The sequence below is a fragment of the Melospiza georgiana genome, chromosome 1 (assembly GCF_028018845.1).
Source record: "Melospiza georgiana isolate bMelGeo1 chromosome 1, bMelGeo1.pri, whole genome shotgun sequence".
Taxonomy (NCBI): Eukaryota; Metazoa; Chordata; class Aves; order Passeriformes; family Passerellidae; genus Melospiza; species Melospiza georgiana.
Window position 1 is genome coordinate 137739334 of NC_080430.1, and position 16945 is coordinate 137756278.

The following is a 16945-nucleotide window of genomic DNA, read 5'->3' on the forward strand; positions in this document are numbered from 1 at the left end:
TGTTTTTCTCTAAAGGAAGGTAATTAAAGTAATGGGATCTTTTTTTTTCAGACACTGTGGACACTTTTTCCAAATAATTTGGGTAACAACCAGAATGGGCACAGAAATGTTTTTCTTGAGTTTTTTTCTTTGGGCAAGTAAAGGAGGAGACAAGTTCTGTGGATGTATAAATATGTGGATTTTTGTATGGGTGACTGATTTTAATAATCTGCTAACTCATTTTAGGTAAAATACCAGGCCAGTTCTTCCATGTCTGATGAGACAGTGAGCAAACGTAGTTTAGAGATGAGCTCCTGAAAGCAAATGTGTCTGTTCTTACTCATAAGCTTCTACTTCGTGTATGAGTGCAGCAGACATGACTACCAAGTGCAAGTGAATGTTTGTACTCAAGAGACTTTGGTATAGGACAGTAATTTGTCATATTAGATACATTTTTACCTGGAATCACAGAATATTCTGAGTTGGGAGGCATCCCACAAGGATCATCAAATCCAGCTCCTAAGTGGATGGCCCATACAGGGATTGAACCCACAAGCTTGGCATTGCTAGCACTAGGCTCTAACCAAGGAAGCTGGTGTCAGGGTCAAAGGAAAGATAAGAGAATGTTATAAAATAATTGAGAAATATTCTTTAAAAGCCTTATCAGTATTTTTGATTCTTAAAGGCCTGACACCAGGAGTTTGGGGGTAATTTCTGCAGAGTGGAAAATTGAGTATTTATTGAATCTGACACTTTGAGAGTTATTAGAGCAAATAAAATTAGTGTCTTTTTTTTCTAACAGGTTCAAAAAGGCAATAGAAATTATTTCAATGACTGAACAAATAGGAGTATTTCCTACTGCCAACAGTACAATAAACTTAAAAAATAATACACATATGATTGTGATGTATTTCACTTTTGGAATAAAATAGTAATAAATGTTTTGAGTAATTTCCTTGACAATTCAGGTTTGGTATGAATTCCCCATTCTATTTTTTATCTAAAATCTCTAGTTTAAATTTATTACAATTTAACTAGTTTCATTCTGACTTAATGCATCAAACTAGATCCTTCATTACAGGCTTGCAGCAATTAAAAAACCCCTGCCACCTGCAATCTGTTAGGTGGCCATTTATCAACCACCTTGCTGATTTGTCACGAACCCTTGCAGAACAGTTTCATGGTTACTAATTTGAAATATCCATTTGGTAACAAGATCACCAGATTTTGGATGGGTTTTGAGACAAAGCTCAGCAAATAAGGCATTTGCCCAGCTGTTCACAAAGGCAAGCTAACCCTGCTCATGTTTCAACATCAGCAGATAAAAATCTGCCCTGTATTGAAGGCTGAGGGGGTGTGGTAAACTTGGAAACCATACAAACTTGGGAGTGAAGGAACTAAATGGTGCAGTAGGGCTCCCAATTGAGAATGGGCTTGTGTGTAGCTGACATGGAATACAGTCATATCAAAGTTGTCTTTGCTTGCAAAAGACTATCCTAATGAAAAATCAGAGTGAATTACATCAGTGATTCAATGTAAGCGAGCCTGCTGTCGCTGTCTGAGCTGTGATTGTTGGACTGATGAAAATAAAACAGGCTGTCCTTGCTGGAGATGGCTGGGGAAGAGGGGAAGTGTGGTGCTCTCAAAGTACTGAAATCCAGTATTTGTTTTCCACATGTGATTGCAGTAGCTTTATTTAGAAAACTGGGCATGATTCAGATTTAAAAACAAACAAACAAACAAACTGATTTTTTGCTTAATGGAATAAGCTTAACATAGTAACATCAAGCAAATGGATTGCACTATTTTTCTAAATTTATTGCTGCCTTGTTAGTAACTTTGTCTTTTATGTGTGCATTATTTTAGTGATGTATTTCATCTGGATTCATGTGATAGGCTGAGGTGGCCTGTCTTTTCTGGCTTGCTCTGCCTTAAATTTAAATATTGGTTTGCTTTGTCCTCTGAAATGTGAGTATGGAGTTGGACTTCAGCTTGTGTAGCTTTAAGAGTTGAATTAAGCTGCCATTAGGAAACTTCATCCATACAATCATATATGTACAGTGGAAAGAGGAGCAGGGATTCAGGAAAGTTTTGTAAATAAAACATTGTGAACAGAGCTATTTGTTTTATATTTCCATTGCACAGTTGTTTTTAAAAGGATTTCTTTTCAGTCCTGTATATTCAAATAATATTAACACACACCTCATATTCACAGTAGTGAGACCTGTGTTACACAAAGCAGTGCAATGTATTGAATATAATTTAAGATGCCTCCTAGGCTCTTGTTCTTGCTTTCAGCTTTCTAATTTGTCATCAAGATCACTTCCAGCACTTTAAACATCTGGTTTTGCTGTCCAAAGACACAAACAAAATCTCCTTTCTAATGAAATGTGTCCTTTCTTTTCTGTCCTCAGCTATGGAATTAAAGAACAGTAGTAACTCATGGGTTACAGACAGATTTAAAGTTCCTTTTTATGCAGCTACTGTAATGTAAATATGGGAGTATAAGTGTTTGTTTCTATATTTGGGATGCACACAACAGAAAGCGTAGCTCCAGTGAAGGATCACTCATTTATAAGTTCCTGATGAATATGGAATTTAGTATTTATAGGCTGACTGAGGTAAATTTATAATGGTAAATGGAACAATGATCTTAGTCTCCCTCAGCTGGTTCCCTAAGGAACCACCTTGTTACAAATATAAGCAAGTCCAAAACTGGCAAGATTATTCATATCTAAACTAATGTCTGTAATCTAGTCAGACTCTGATAATCTTCAGGATAGAATACAAATTAAGGAACAGATATTAACTGTAAAAATGCTTCATTTTTTATTTATATATATATCAATATACATATTTTCTTGATCAGTAACTGATTTTTCAGCATTCCTGGTATATAAAAACAATTCAGGCAGTTGAGTGGTCACTTTCACAGAGCAGTAAAAGTCACTGGAGAAAGCAAGGATGGTTTTTAATATGCATTTAAAAATATAAATTATTTCTCTACCACCTATGTTTAAGCACTGTTATGTTTTCTGGAATTCTTATCTTTTTCATTGAAATGTTACTTCTGGCTCTTATGTCTCATCTGTTTGGTTTTAATTCCATAGTCACAGAGTAGAATTCTGTTAAAAACAAGCTAACAAAGGTTTTGCTATACTTTTGGAATCCTGTACTTCTCTGAGTATAGGCAGCTTTTTGAAGGAGATTCAGAAAATGATCTCTTACAGCAGTATTGACTTTTATCAAGTCCTCCCCCACGATGCACTCACAAAGCCTTGTTGATGGTGAGTGTGAGACCAGATCTGGGCTGTTGCTCATTAGGAGGTTATTTATTCAGGGAGTTTTCTTTCCTGAGTAAGGTGTGCATACTTGGTGACACATTTTGTCTCATTATGTGGTAGCAGCAATAGCAGATAATAAAGGCTTTTTAATGGCAACTACTGCTTTTAGGCTTTTTATGTTGTGTTAGCAATTGCAGGTTTTTTTTTTTATTTGACTTGAGAGAAATTAACAGTCCTTTAAAATGGTCACGAAAACTATGAAAAGAAACTGGTAAAAGAAGTGAGAAGCTTTTATCTTGTCTTTTGTTGATAACTGCTATATAGACATCAGTAAACTATGTTTTGTTGCAGTGTAGCTCATTAGTTCTTTTGGTTGCTTTTGCTTTCTAAAAAAAACCCTTTTTTTAAAATGATATTGAACAGAACTGAAGGGCTGACTGAAATCAGTACCAAGAGGATAAGAATTCATCTCAGCTTACTGGGCTCAGTTCAGGACTGACTGGGGTGGAAACAGCTCCTCTGGCTTCCCTGGCAGAAAAGACAGTGTTAGGCCAGTCTGGATGAGGCTTTAAGCAATCTGATCCCATGCCAGGGGGCTGGAACTAGATGATCATTATGGTCCCTTCCAACCCAAACCATTCTATATTCCCCCCACACCCCCCTTTATTTTAACCTTTTTTGCAGTTGAGAAACACCAATGCCCACTGAAGTGGGGCAATGAGGTTTTACCATTTTGAGCTGTCTTCCTATTATCTTCCTCTTGTGAGACTTCTGGTGGCCACAGGGTATGGGAAAAAGGACCAGACTGGACCAATTAAAGTTAAGAAACATTTTTCTGTTGAAATGCAGGTTCAGCAAAACCCCAGCTGAGCTGTTCAGTTCCTCCAGATTTTGCTTTAAAATTGTATGTCAGGGTGTTTGAATTACAGATCTCTGTGTGTTTCTGAGTAAGGTACTGACCTTAGATGGGGAAATGTTACTTTACTGATAGATATTTGCTTTTCTTAGCTTACTTTTGTGGAGAAGTAGTTAACAGATTTCCACTGTCCACATCAGACTACCAAAATGAAAGTCAATTTTTTCCCTCTCCCTACTCTGACTGTGATAGTGACAAAACACCACTTACTGCATTGGGTCTTCTTTATGACTAACAAAAATGGGCACAGAATCTCAGTGTAGAATATATCTGAAGTGGGTTTAAAAACATTTGGTAAATGTTACTATCATATAGCTGAAATAATTACACTTCAGGATAATGTGCCTTTCTAGTGTCTCATTCTGTGATTATTAGTAATACACAATAATTACTGTGCCTGCTTCTATCTTAATATTCAATGCACTTTTCATGTGTTGCACAGTTATAGGTATGCATGTAAATTGGGGGCTGAAATGTTTGATGTGTATGCATCCCTTCCTCTCTCAGCCTGTCATTCACAATTGTGACCTCTGAAGCCTGAAGTTTCAGAGCCATGCAGTGAGCAAACCTCTTATCCTGAGCTGTGAAACAGCAGTGCTGGGTGACTGTGCATTTCAAACCACTGAGAGTGATATTTTGTTTATCATTCTGGGATTTCACAGGAGAGGGTGAAGTGCTGAAGTAACCCTACCTGTACTGGAAAATACACCTGCTTAGTTCAGAATCCACACTCTCACAACCAAGAAAAACAAGAAACATCTCTCTCTGTTGGGGTCCTCTAAGCCAGCTTACCACAGGAGGACAAATGTCTGATTCAAAATCCCAGTATATTCTTGTTGTAGCATGATTTTTGCCATTGCTGTATCATCCATTTTTGCTATAAATAGTTTAATTTGAAGGCCTACATTTTTACAGCAAGGTTTCTCCTGTTCATTCTGTTCACAATGATTGCATGCCTGGGGATTCTGAAAAATGTCATCTCCTCTGCTGATAGCATCCATTTGGAAGTGGGAGATTTTGACAAGTTAGTGGGTTGTGCTCTGTCCAGGACAGTGAGGGAAGGGAAGGGCAGGTGAAAAGGACCATTTGTGTCCTACTCCTTTGCCCCTCATCTCAAAGTGGGACTGTTTTCCTATTGGTTTTCTCCCCACAGGAAATCAAAATAATAAACTCTGACTAATTCTTAGCTCTTAGGTGGTATAAGAAGAACAGGTGAAGTTTATTCACTAAGACACTGTTGATTGACCTTCTGAACAAAAGGCCTTTATGAAGTTCACCTGTACAAGCACACTCCCTTTATGACTTCAGTCCATCAGGTGATATTAGGAGAAGGAATTTGTTAGGATTTTACAGCTGGATTTTTTAACAGTTGTGCTGCTGCTTTCAGAAACAAATCAAGGATGAAAACATTTTGGGTAGGTGCATGCACGCAGGTGCTGCACGTGGAGGACATGAAGGCGTTGGCCCCGGGAAGCGCTGCAGTCTGTGACCCTGAGCTGTGCCCGGGGCTGCACAAACACTCAGCACTGAGCTGGCTGCTGCTGCAGAGACAGCCCTTGTACGGGGCTGCCTTGAGCAGATGGTTACAAAGAGGCAGCTGAGAGAGCATAAGGAGGGAAGTATAGTCTGATCTGGCTCCTGTTGTCCTGTGAAAACTATCAATGTGAAATTTGTGTTCTTTCCCATTGCACTAGTGTGAAAAGGAGCAGCAATTGCAGTACATATTAGCAAACATAAGCAGTAAAAAGCTGTGGTAGTGCTCTAGAAATAAGCGGGATGTTTAATACTACAGACACATGTAGATACAGACACCTTATTTAAAACAACTCCAGGGAAAAAGAAATGTAGATAAAAAGATGGAGTGGCTTTTAGAGCCTTTTTAGAGGAAAAAGCAATTCCATACAGAGTGTGGATACATATTGTACTTACAGTGCCAGTTCTGCTGCTTGCCTCATTGTGAAGCTATTTCACAAGCCATCCAAACCCTCTGCTTCCACTTTGAAGCTACTTTAAGGGCTTCAAAAATAAAGCAGTGTTTTAATGACACAGCTGCCTTGTTGGGGATGGAAAAATATATAGAAAAATAATAACTCCCTGGTCAAGAAAATAATAGCATTGTGATTAAAGGGATTACAAAATGTACTATGGAAGCAATTTAGCCTTTAAAATGGAAAATGCTCCACTGCTGACACTACAGGTCTGTGAATGGTGTTTTTCACCTGAGTTATAACTCATAAATATAATAAAATAAGATATTTTATTAATCTGCCTCATGTGTTTGCTGGCAGTTGCTGTAGTCACTAGAGAATCATAGAAACATTTGTTTTGGAAGCAACCATAAAGATGATCTTGTTCCACCCTGGCATGGGAAGGGACACCTTTCACTGGACCAGGTTGCTCAGAGCCCCATCCAACCTGTCCTTGAACACTTCCAGGGATGAGGCATCCACAGCTCCTCTGGGCAACCTGTGCCAGTGCTTCACCACCCTCACAGTAAGGAATTTTTTCTAATATCTAATCTAAACCTATTGTCTTTCAGTTGAAGCCATTCTCCCTTCTCCTGTCACTACATGTCCTTGTAAAAAGTCTCCTCCATCTTCCTTGGAAGCTCCTTTCAGGTACTGGAAGGCTGCAGTTAGGTCACCCAAAGCCTTTTCTTCAGGCTGAACAATTCCAATTCTCCCAGCCTTTCCTCAGAGGAGAGGTGCTCCATCCTGCTAATCATCTTGGTGACCTCCTCTGGGCTCACTTCAACTGCTCCATGTCCTTCTGGGCTGGGGACTCCAGAGCTGGAGGCTGCGCTGCAGGTGGGGCCTCACTAGAATGGACAGAGGGGCAGAGTCACCTCCAGCTTCCTCTACAAGTGGGAATTTTTGTCCTTTCCATTTCAAAAAATAACATAATTGTGGAGAACTGGGAGTGAGAAGTGTCATAGTCACAAAAGGAGTGTGGGACTGCTGTATTCTTGGTAATGTATGGAAGGAGTTTCTTGGGTTATCACCACTAAGAAGGGGAGGAATGTCATTAGAAAAGCTTGGAAAAGGGTGGCCTGGGGCAGAGTGAGGTCTGTCTTTCCCTGAGTTTCTGTGGGTAGAGTTCAGTTTGCTGATGAAGGCAAATTAAATGACATGTCTGTGTATAAGCTAGGTATGTAAACTCCTCTGACATTTGGTGCAATCTAGTCAGCATGCTCACAGGAGCAGGAGAGGGATCAGGCTCGGTGTGAAGTGAATGCTGCTCACCTGAAGCTGTCTGCATTTTGGGGATTGTTTTGACACTTGAGTTTAGGTGGTTGGATCTCAAACTCAGTTCTTTCCTCTCCCTTACTGTCTAACCAGCTCTGCATTTGCTATTGCAGTGGTTATCCATGTCTGATGGAGGTGGAACCTTGTGTTGGGAGAAGCTGTTTCAGAAGCTGCACTTATCTCAAAAATCATACTTGGAACAATTAGGATAGACTACTCACATATATATGGTTGTGTTCAAAATTATATTCTGGCAAGCAAATACCTTGTAATCTGAAAAAAAAATAGTCTTACCTTTTGGATTAAAAGCAAATTATTGGAGTTTGTGTGTTTCATTTTTACACTCTTAGTTTAATTGGTCTTGGACTTTTAGAAGGCTGTTGCTCCTCTCCAGAAGTGAAGCTCTTGCTGTCTGGCTCAATTTACCCAAATATAGAAGAATGTTGATAACTAGGACCAGTTAAAACTGTTGTTTCAGTAGAAATCTGAGATATGGACTGAATTTTCTAACAAAATTACAAACTTGATATATGGAATAAATTTGCTAACAAAATTTTGTCTCTTGCATGTGTATGTACATTTGATTTATTGTTCAGGTCAGGCTGTCTGAGAGTAACAAATGCAGCAGCACATTTGCTGCTGTTCCCATTCTTCTCCATGGGACAGATTCTCAAGCTGTTTTCCATGGTGGGTAGTGGTAGAGGCTTGCACTGATGCTTTCTCATGCCTCTGGTTTTGACTGGAAGTATTTGGTGGATGGAGACTGAAGTAAACTGGTCTTTTGCTCTGAGGGGCCTGTAGGCACTGCACAAATACCAAAAATAATGACCTCTGATGTCATGAGGATTTTCAGTATTCTCTTGTTTCATACTTTTCAAATACCAGGGTTTTTTTAGGTGTTTATGAATGTGGACTTCAGTCAGAAGTGTTTTGGTTTTATCTGAATTCTGCAGTCAAGTGCAGATTATTGTGTTGCTGCTGTACCACTGCAGGGAGCAGGGAAACAACTCCCAAATGTTAAAGTGTGCATTTGCTGTGATTCTGTGTACCATCCGTGGGGCGAGCAGAAGATACATGTTGTGTTTTAAACACAAATGTTGTGTTTAATGAGAGACAATTCTTCCCTTTTCCTTTTTAGTTTTTTTTTACCAACTCATTTGTAAGTAGTATGGGGTTTCCTTGGTTGTAATGCCATTAAGTGAAACTTTGATATAGTGATTCAGCCTGGGGATGGCTTTAAGTGCCTCTGTCCTACTTCCAGTACTTTTGTGCTTCTAGTAATGTTGATGGTGTGCTTTTATATTGTCGTTAGCTGCTCTTGAAATTCGCAGGATTAGTTCAAAAATGAGAATGATGTCCAAGTATGACAGAGTCTTGAACTGAAAGAAGCATTGCAAGTGCTCAGTGAGAGGGCAGCTGGAGTGAGGAAGCAGTACAATAGCATGTTTCTTTGAATTTGGGAGGTGTTAATGTGCAGCTGAGACCTGTGGCACTTTTGGTGAGGAAATTTTCCTGTGTGACCATCCAGGAGCCACTCTGAGAGTCACACTAGCACGACCTGAGCTGGGTCTGAGGCCCCTTCACAGCCACTGAGATGGTCAGACCAGGTTTCCTTACTGCCTCTACTGCCTCTCTTTTCCGCAGCAGAATCTCTGACGTGCGGATACTTAAAATAATTTCATCATTGTGCAATAACAAAATAAGAACTCAAGCTGCTGCCTCCTAGGAAGGAGCCCAAACAAAGGAAACCCTGGACTTTTGTATCCTTATGGTCTAAGCAGAGGAAGGTCTGGGCTCTTCCTGCTGAGTCACTGGCTCCTGCGTGGCTCTGAGTCACCTGGCTGGTGCCACAGGTCCCTGCAAAGGATGGGTGCCAGGTCTCAGCCTCTCTCCTGCCACCCAGAGCTCAGTCTGCAGCTCTCAGTGCAGCTGCTCACCCAGCTACCTGTACTGAGTGTATTCCTGAGCCCTTGGAAAAGGCAAATACTATTGGTGATAGTGGCATGAAACATCACAAGTAAATTTCCTTTTGGAGATTAGGGCATGTGTATCCAATTCTGTCAACAAATCAACACTTTAAGAAGAGAAAAGAGATTACATTTTAGGTTTTTTACTTTAGCTTTTGAACTGTCTCTTGTTCTGTTTTTGCAAAGCTGTGATGCTTTCCTATTCTCTGAATATTCCAGCTGCCATCTTCCTGTCAGACTGTACAGATTGACACATAGCCATCTCCTGCCTGCCACTTCAGTGCCCACGTTACCTGCCAGGCTGATCTTGTCACCCCTAAAGCCTCGATGAGGAGTGTCTTCCCTCCCTAGCTGATGAGTGTCTTTTGTCAAAGAGTTCACTTGAGTCAGGGTTAGCTACAACAGTTAAGGCTAATGTAATACTCAGCTTTGCTTTGCAAACTGTTGTCTGAAATGGGAGATGCTGATCCTTATCTCTGGTGCAGTGCTGTTAAACCCCACCACCTATGCCTGATTCAGAATGAATAACCAGCAGAATGTGTTGGGGCTTCCCAGCTGTCTGACAGTGAGTGTGCAGTGGCAGAAGGTCAGCATGGGTTCCAAGAGGTGGCTGTGCCCATCTCATGTCCCTCAGCAGCTCACAGATGTGACCCTTCTTGCAAGCTCAAGAGCTGCAATAGCAGGAGCAGTGGGAGTGTGCAGCCCTGGCTGCTGGGAACTCTTTGGGTTACAGGGAGTGGTTATATTGGCCATTTTTGCTAATGTAAACATTTAATTTCCTGCTTACACAACTGCTAGCAGTCACTAAATGGTCTGGAACATCAATTCTTCCATCTCCCTTACTTCCTAGTTCCTTACCCAGAGATTAGAGTCATTACTGGTAGGGGTTGTTGCCAGAAGATTTACTTGGTAGAATGAATATTTCTAATTCTACCAATGTGTAGGAATTAATATTGTGATGAGGCATCAAGCTGCACTTCTGGGGTTAAATGTGTCTTTAATATGCATATCTAAAAATAGAAAACCTTCAGCACTGAACAAGGTAGACTTACTGCATATCTTGAGGCCTTTTTTCTGACTTTAACAAAGAAAATCTCGTAAGTGGGTATTATGTTCTGCCAATTTTCCTTTTTCCTCTAATGTCTGTAAGTGCATCCATCAACTTTGCTGACCTAGACACTCTCTACTTTGTTTGCCTTTTTTTTCCTTGCTTTAAACAGAAGCATGACAATAGAGTCTGTACCTAATGGTTTTAGAACTGCTATTAATCCATCTTTCATTCAAGGCTGATTGCTTTCAATCTTAGCAGCATGCTTTAGATTGTGACAGATGTTGTGAATGTCTTTTCATTATTTAAGGGCAGATGTGACTGAACTTCAGCACACCTATGCTGAAAATACAGTCTTCTGTCTAAATAAAGCTTGTGATAGGTTTGAAGATGTAATTTTAAATAAACAATATTCTTATTGAGTGAATAGAAAAAAAAATTTCTGGAGGTAAAGGCTATCACAATAGTATGTTCTCCTTCAGATATGACTGTCTCAAACTTACTTCTCTTTTAGTAAGTTGGAACTTTTGCATTTTTTTAGGTTTGTCCTGAAGAGTGAATAGCTTGTCAGCTTTGTCAACATTTCAGCATTGGGTGGTAATATGTGAAGTTGATGAGGAAAACTGAGACAGGATGAAAAATGAGCTAACCTGCAAGTGTACTAAACCTTCCTGAGGCCTTTATTCTTGACTGTAGAAGAAGATTCTGAAGTGCTTGTTAAGGTTCATGCTTATTTAACTGTCACCATGGATTTCTTTTTCTGTAGGGAAGGCTACTTTGTGGCTTGCAAACTGTAGTAATGGTCCATAGTGACTGGTAGCAGATTATTTTGGAAAAGTTTTTTGCCTGAATAATTATCAGCTCTGTTTTTCCTAGGTGCTATTTCATGTTCCCTTACTCTCTCCTGAAATAATTTAGTATTGGAAGGTCTTAATTTTTAAAGAGTATTTTCTAATGGGAGAAAAAAAATAAAGAGCAGTGCCAAATAAAATGCGTAGGTCAGGTAAGTGTTCAGCATGCTGATTAAACTGTCAAATTCAGATGAAATTCAGTTAGTTGTGTACATCCATTGTACATACTGCACCTTCTGCTTTTTGCTGTGAAGAAAACAGTATAAGATAGTACCTACCTGTTTAGTTTTGGTTGTGTTTTTTGTTTTGGTTTGGGTTTTTTTCCTGTTGATCTTTTATTCCCTTTGTGGGAAAAATCCCCACACCAGAGTGCATGCTATTATTGCTCTACAATATTTTATGCAAAATTTAAGTGATTTCTAAAACCACAAAATAAACTGAACAGATGAAATTGAATTTGAAAATTAAGCTAGCTTCTCTATGTGAGGCACAGTGATGACAAAACTGGGTCATTGTTGATGAAATTCTTATTTAACTCTTTTCTGCATGTTCATCACCTTCTTCCTCCCAGAACCATCTCCCATGGTTAGGTTTTTGTTCTGGGTTTGTGGATTGTTGTGTTGTCATGTGTTGCCACAAACCTGCTTCCCTTCAGGATCTAACAAAGCCTTCTACAAGACTGGAGAGGAGACATCATGCAGAGGAAGTGGAAGTGTGTCCCAGCTGAACTGAGCTGATGATGGAGCACCCCATTTAATGATGTAGCACATTTCAGTCTCCAGTCCCTACCTGCTCTCATTTTACTGAGTTGGCAGCTCAGCTCTGACTTGAGTGAGTTGATCAGTTTTTCACCCACCTGAATGATCTCGTTTTGGCTTTTACTAACAGTAGGATACTCTGTACTGGTGGATCAAGAGCAACCAGTGAGAGCTGTCCCCTTTGGCAACACTTCCTTGTTAATTTGGCTTATTTTAATCACTTTGCCATGCTGGCAGTAGTTAAGGGGAGTACTGCTTTGCTGCTTTTGCTGCTGGGAGGAAACTCTGTGGAAGTGCAATCTAAATGGAGCTAGTGGATGACTAAATCAGATTTGGAGGACGAACAGGGGATATCAATCTTAAGAGAGCTAACATTAATAACCAAATATATTTTGATTTTACACTATTTCACTATCTTTACCAAATGCTTCTGTTTGTTCTAATGCAGAAGAGATGAGAATTGGATGATACAATGAAACTTTGCAGGTATTTTTTTTCAGGTAAATGTAGCAGCCCTCTGTGTCCAGTGTTACAATTATGTGAACAATATAGTGGGATATAGTGGAATTATCCATCTCATACACTTCAATATATGATTGAGCTCAAGGTATCAAAAGAAAAAGCCAAGGAAAGCATAGGCTGCCTGCAGGGATGGTGGGTGCATCATGGAGATCAGACAAGGAGCAGGTTGTGGGCAGCAAGACAGAATTTGACTGCAGAGAATGAAATGTAGTACAAACTAAGAATAATTTCTAGGATGAGTCTGAATATTCCACTGTATTTATAAATCTTAGAATTGAGGAGGAGGTAAAAACAGGAAATTGTTGCTGCTGCATATAAGTACAGAAGAATAAGGCTGCTGTGCTGCATAAGTGAGTAGGACTATGAAACAAGGCAGGACTTGAAACTTTCCTACCTTTCCTTTCCTATTAGAAAGTTCCTCTCATAGTTTTGTTAATTGTTATTAATCTGCCACATATATAAACAGATTGACTGCAGCCTCTCTCTTACCAAAGCTCCTATCAGTTTTTCTTTTAATCCTGGTCTAAATAGATTGACAAGGATTATTGTGTAAGAACAGCAAATTGAGTTTCACTGACCTTTGGTGTCAACATAAGTATAAGAATGTAAGTGATGAGCTTGAGTTGTTACTGATGTTTTAATCAGTGAAGCAAAAGAAAGCAAAACCCATATGTGAATATTTCTTCTCTACTTTGACTTTTCAGATTAATTATCACACAAGGTTTTTATGATTATTTGTGAAAGTCTTTAAGACCAGTGAATTTTGATAGAAAAGTTACTCTGATTTCCTATTTTTATGCTCTTGAAGCATATATATATATAAAGGATTTAGCTCTCAGATTGTTGCAATGCAAATCTCACATGGTAAGTAATTGTGACACTGCTGGCATGTACTTTCAAATGATGTGCCAGAGTACTTCAGTGCATCTTTACTGTGTTTTATGCCTGTGTTTAGAAGTGATCAAGATGTTAGATAGCATTCCTAGAGGTTATTTCTAAGAATATTAGCCAAGGGAGTTTTTTGATATTGATAATATTTTCTTGTCTGTCAGGAAACAGCCTTTTCTTTTGTGCATCTGCTAATATTTTTGTGTAGTAAAATAATAAAAGGTCATATTACTGTGTTCAAAGAAATAAAACAGCAGCAGGATAAAAGTGAGGAAGAAACATCCATCTCCATGTAATCTTCTCCATGAGAACATAAAAGGATATTTCATTGCATGAAGTAAGCCTTTAAAGGAGGTGATTGCTTCTCCTCCAGGGACAGTTCAAATGATTTTGACTTAAGTGTGGAAAACCCTTGTTGACTAAGGAGGTTTTGGAAATGTCCTCATACACAGCTGGTGATAACATGTTAATTTATAATTGTAAGGTGGTGATATAGCAGCTGTGTACAAGAGGTGATCATCTCCATGTGGGAATCTTCAATCACTGCATCTTGGAGCAGTTGGGCTCTGGTGATCCACGAGCAGGAGAACAGCTTAAATGTATTAGGTGAGACAGGGCAGGTGAGAAAATGTGAAAAGTACTGACACACCTCTAAGAGAAAGGTGAATTCCTAAAAGCTGAAACACAGTGGAATGCAGTGCCTTACAAAACTCCCTGGGGCTGTCAAAGTGCTGCCTGTCAGTAGATGGTGCTCTTTATATCAGCTATTTACTGTTGCTGCCTGTGTTTGGCCATGTTTTCATCTAAAAGGTCTCGTAACATTCTTTAACAGTTAATTTCTCTGAATTCTGATGCATGGGAGATTAGAAAATTGAGTCTTTTGAGGGACTGCCAAAACAAATAAAAATAAAAAATGTTTTCTAGGCGCCTTTGAAGCATCCTCCATCGTTGAATTTTTTCAATGACTTTTGCTTGTGTTTGTGTACTGTTTTGAATTTGGACAAATTCAGAAGCTTTCAGCATAAAAACCCTTGAACAGACATTGTGGATTTGAGAATATATAGCAGACTAATTCAATTTGGCAACTGACCTGTAAAACACTGCAATAACATGGTCTAAAATAAAATTGCAAAGCAGATTTGTCAAGCCATGTGCGATTTTTAAGTTTTCTTTTGCATGTTTACTTTGTAGTTTTACCTGCTGTTTCTGGATAGATAGGAGTAAGTTTATTTTTAAATGTAATGCTTCTTAGAAGGGTCTTAAATGAATCAGTGCAACTGAGAGTTTTACCTGGAGTCATTTATGCATCAGTAATTGGATGGGTATAAAAACCTGCATAAAAATGAAATTTCCTTATTAATGTGGTTGGAGTATTATTGGACCTGTCTGTATATGTTATTATTCAGAAAACATGCCAGCTTTGAAGGAAAATATGATAAATGTGTTAATTGTTCAAAAATATCACTTGCAAAAGGCTGCTGTTGAGACAAAAGCCCTGATCTGGGCAGCAGAACAGCATGGCAGACCTAATGGAAAATTTGAAATGTTTAAACTTATGTGTGTCTTTATGTCTTACAGAACATCAGCTACTTAGCCAAGAGTTAAATTTTGGCTTGTGAGATGTATTTGCCTCTGGAGTGAATCTTGAGAACTGCCTGCTGTTCACTGCCTGAGTTACTGGTCTTTGTGCAAACAGAAACTGAAGGATTAATGTGAATTTTTCATGTAATCTTAAACTGCAATCAAATGGTCCAGGAAAGAGAAGGGAACTGAGTTTCTTTCAGAAATCTAATAAAAATACTTCCAGTTCTTATTTAGGGCAAGTTTGTCTTCCCTGGACATTAATTTAGTTCTCCCTTCACAGTCTCTCTCCAGAAAAGATGCAAATGCAGTCAACACATTACAGCAGATGAATATTGTTCCTTATTGTGCTTAATTTACCTTCCTTTAGCCCTTGTCTCAATTTCACCTCCTTATGTCATAAGTTCTTCATATTGAGGTCAGGTGGACATAATGTTTTTATAAAAACCTCAGTGCCACATTTCTGTGTTGCCACATCTCGCAGGTGCCTTCTCCAGGAAGATGTTGCTGGGACATTTTGGGCATATTTGGGTTTTATTTTTTAATGATACCTGAAACTGAAAATGCAAATCTTCACTGGCATTCCTGATCTGCTTAGTCTCCATGTGGTGCCTGCTGGATGTTCCTGGGAACATCCCATTTTCCCATGTGTGCTGATGTTAACACCAGAGGAAGTCAAACTCCAGATGAGCCATTCCCCATCCAGTAAAAGAGGGGCACAAAAGGAGAGACTATGGGTCTCCTACAGCAATTTGCTGAAAGCCCAAAGCAATGGAATAAGACATGCACAGTAACAACAGTATTAGTAGCAAAAGGGCCTGGGCTTCGTGGATCCCGGTGTGGGGGTAAAAGGGCATTGTAATGCTAAAGTTATTTTTGTGAATATAGGACATCATAAGGATGATAAGTGAATACAGGAATTCCCTTATTAGGGAGAGAAGATTAGTTTCTCAAAAGTAATTAGCAATAAATTACATTGACATCAGAAGTGCTCTGCTTGTTTTGAAAAATAAGGGATGGATCTGCCTTGTAGATAATTTATTTGAGAAATCCATTATGACCTTCTATACACAGGCATTGGAATGCTCTTGCATGAATCAGATGGTTGGGCTAATCTGACTCTTCTGTCAACATCTGCCTTTTTTCCTCCTGTTTTTGCTGGATGTCTTCTTGGGGAAGCCAGAGATTGACCTGTCAAGTCATGCTCAGACCTTTTCTTACTTCTGCTTATGTACTATAAAGTTGTTCTCCTCAAAATGTATTTGGCTCAAGAAAACATAGTTAAGAGTCAACTGGCAAAGATACCTACAAAACTTTGATTGCTGCTGGGTCTAAAATGCCTTGGCTGCTGCACCTGCCTTCTGCATATGAATGAGCCTATCCATAAAGACTGAAAGTTGGCATGGAAAGGTTATCCTACTTCTTACAGTGCAAGCCTCTTAATTGGCACATCTGCTGGAAGCAAAGGTGCCAAAATGTGATTCACTTGGAAGGAGCAGACCTTGTAAGAAAGCCTGTCATTTAATAGGGATTAAGATCCTCTCAGGATACTGGATGTTCTCCTTGTACAAATGTACTGTTGTTGAGCTAATGGTGGAATTAACCTCACTACTTGCTAACACTGAAGTAACAGCTTTTGTAGCTCTTCTCTTATAGAAATGCTTCACTGTATGTTTAAGATGGAAAAAATTCACCATATACCTCTGATATACAGCAGCTATTAAAAAATACATCATATTGAGTATCTTCTCAGCAGAATACTGTAATTATAAATGGCAGTAGTGAGGTGTGGCCAGTGCTGCAGAGATTCATTATGCCAGGGAAATTCCATTAGTAACTCCCCCAAATAAAAAATAATAAAAATTGCCAGTATCATTAATGACAACTCCCTAGAGAAAGGTAATAC

At 39.1% G+C, this 16945-nt stretch overlaps 1 protein-coding gene across 1 annotated transcript in view; it reads left to right on the top strand.

The window, feature by feature from the left end:
• The window catches only part of SAMD12 (sterile alpha motif domain containing 12), a 168207-nt gene that overhangs the window by 18182 nt on the left and 133080 nt on the right, over positions 1–16945 (top strand). The gene's annotated exons all lie outside the window — the stretch shown is intronic.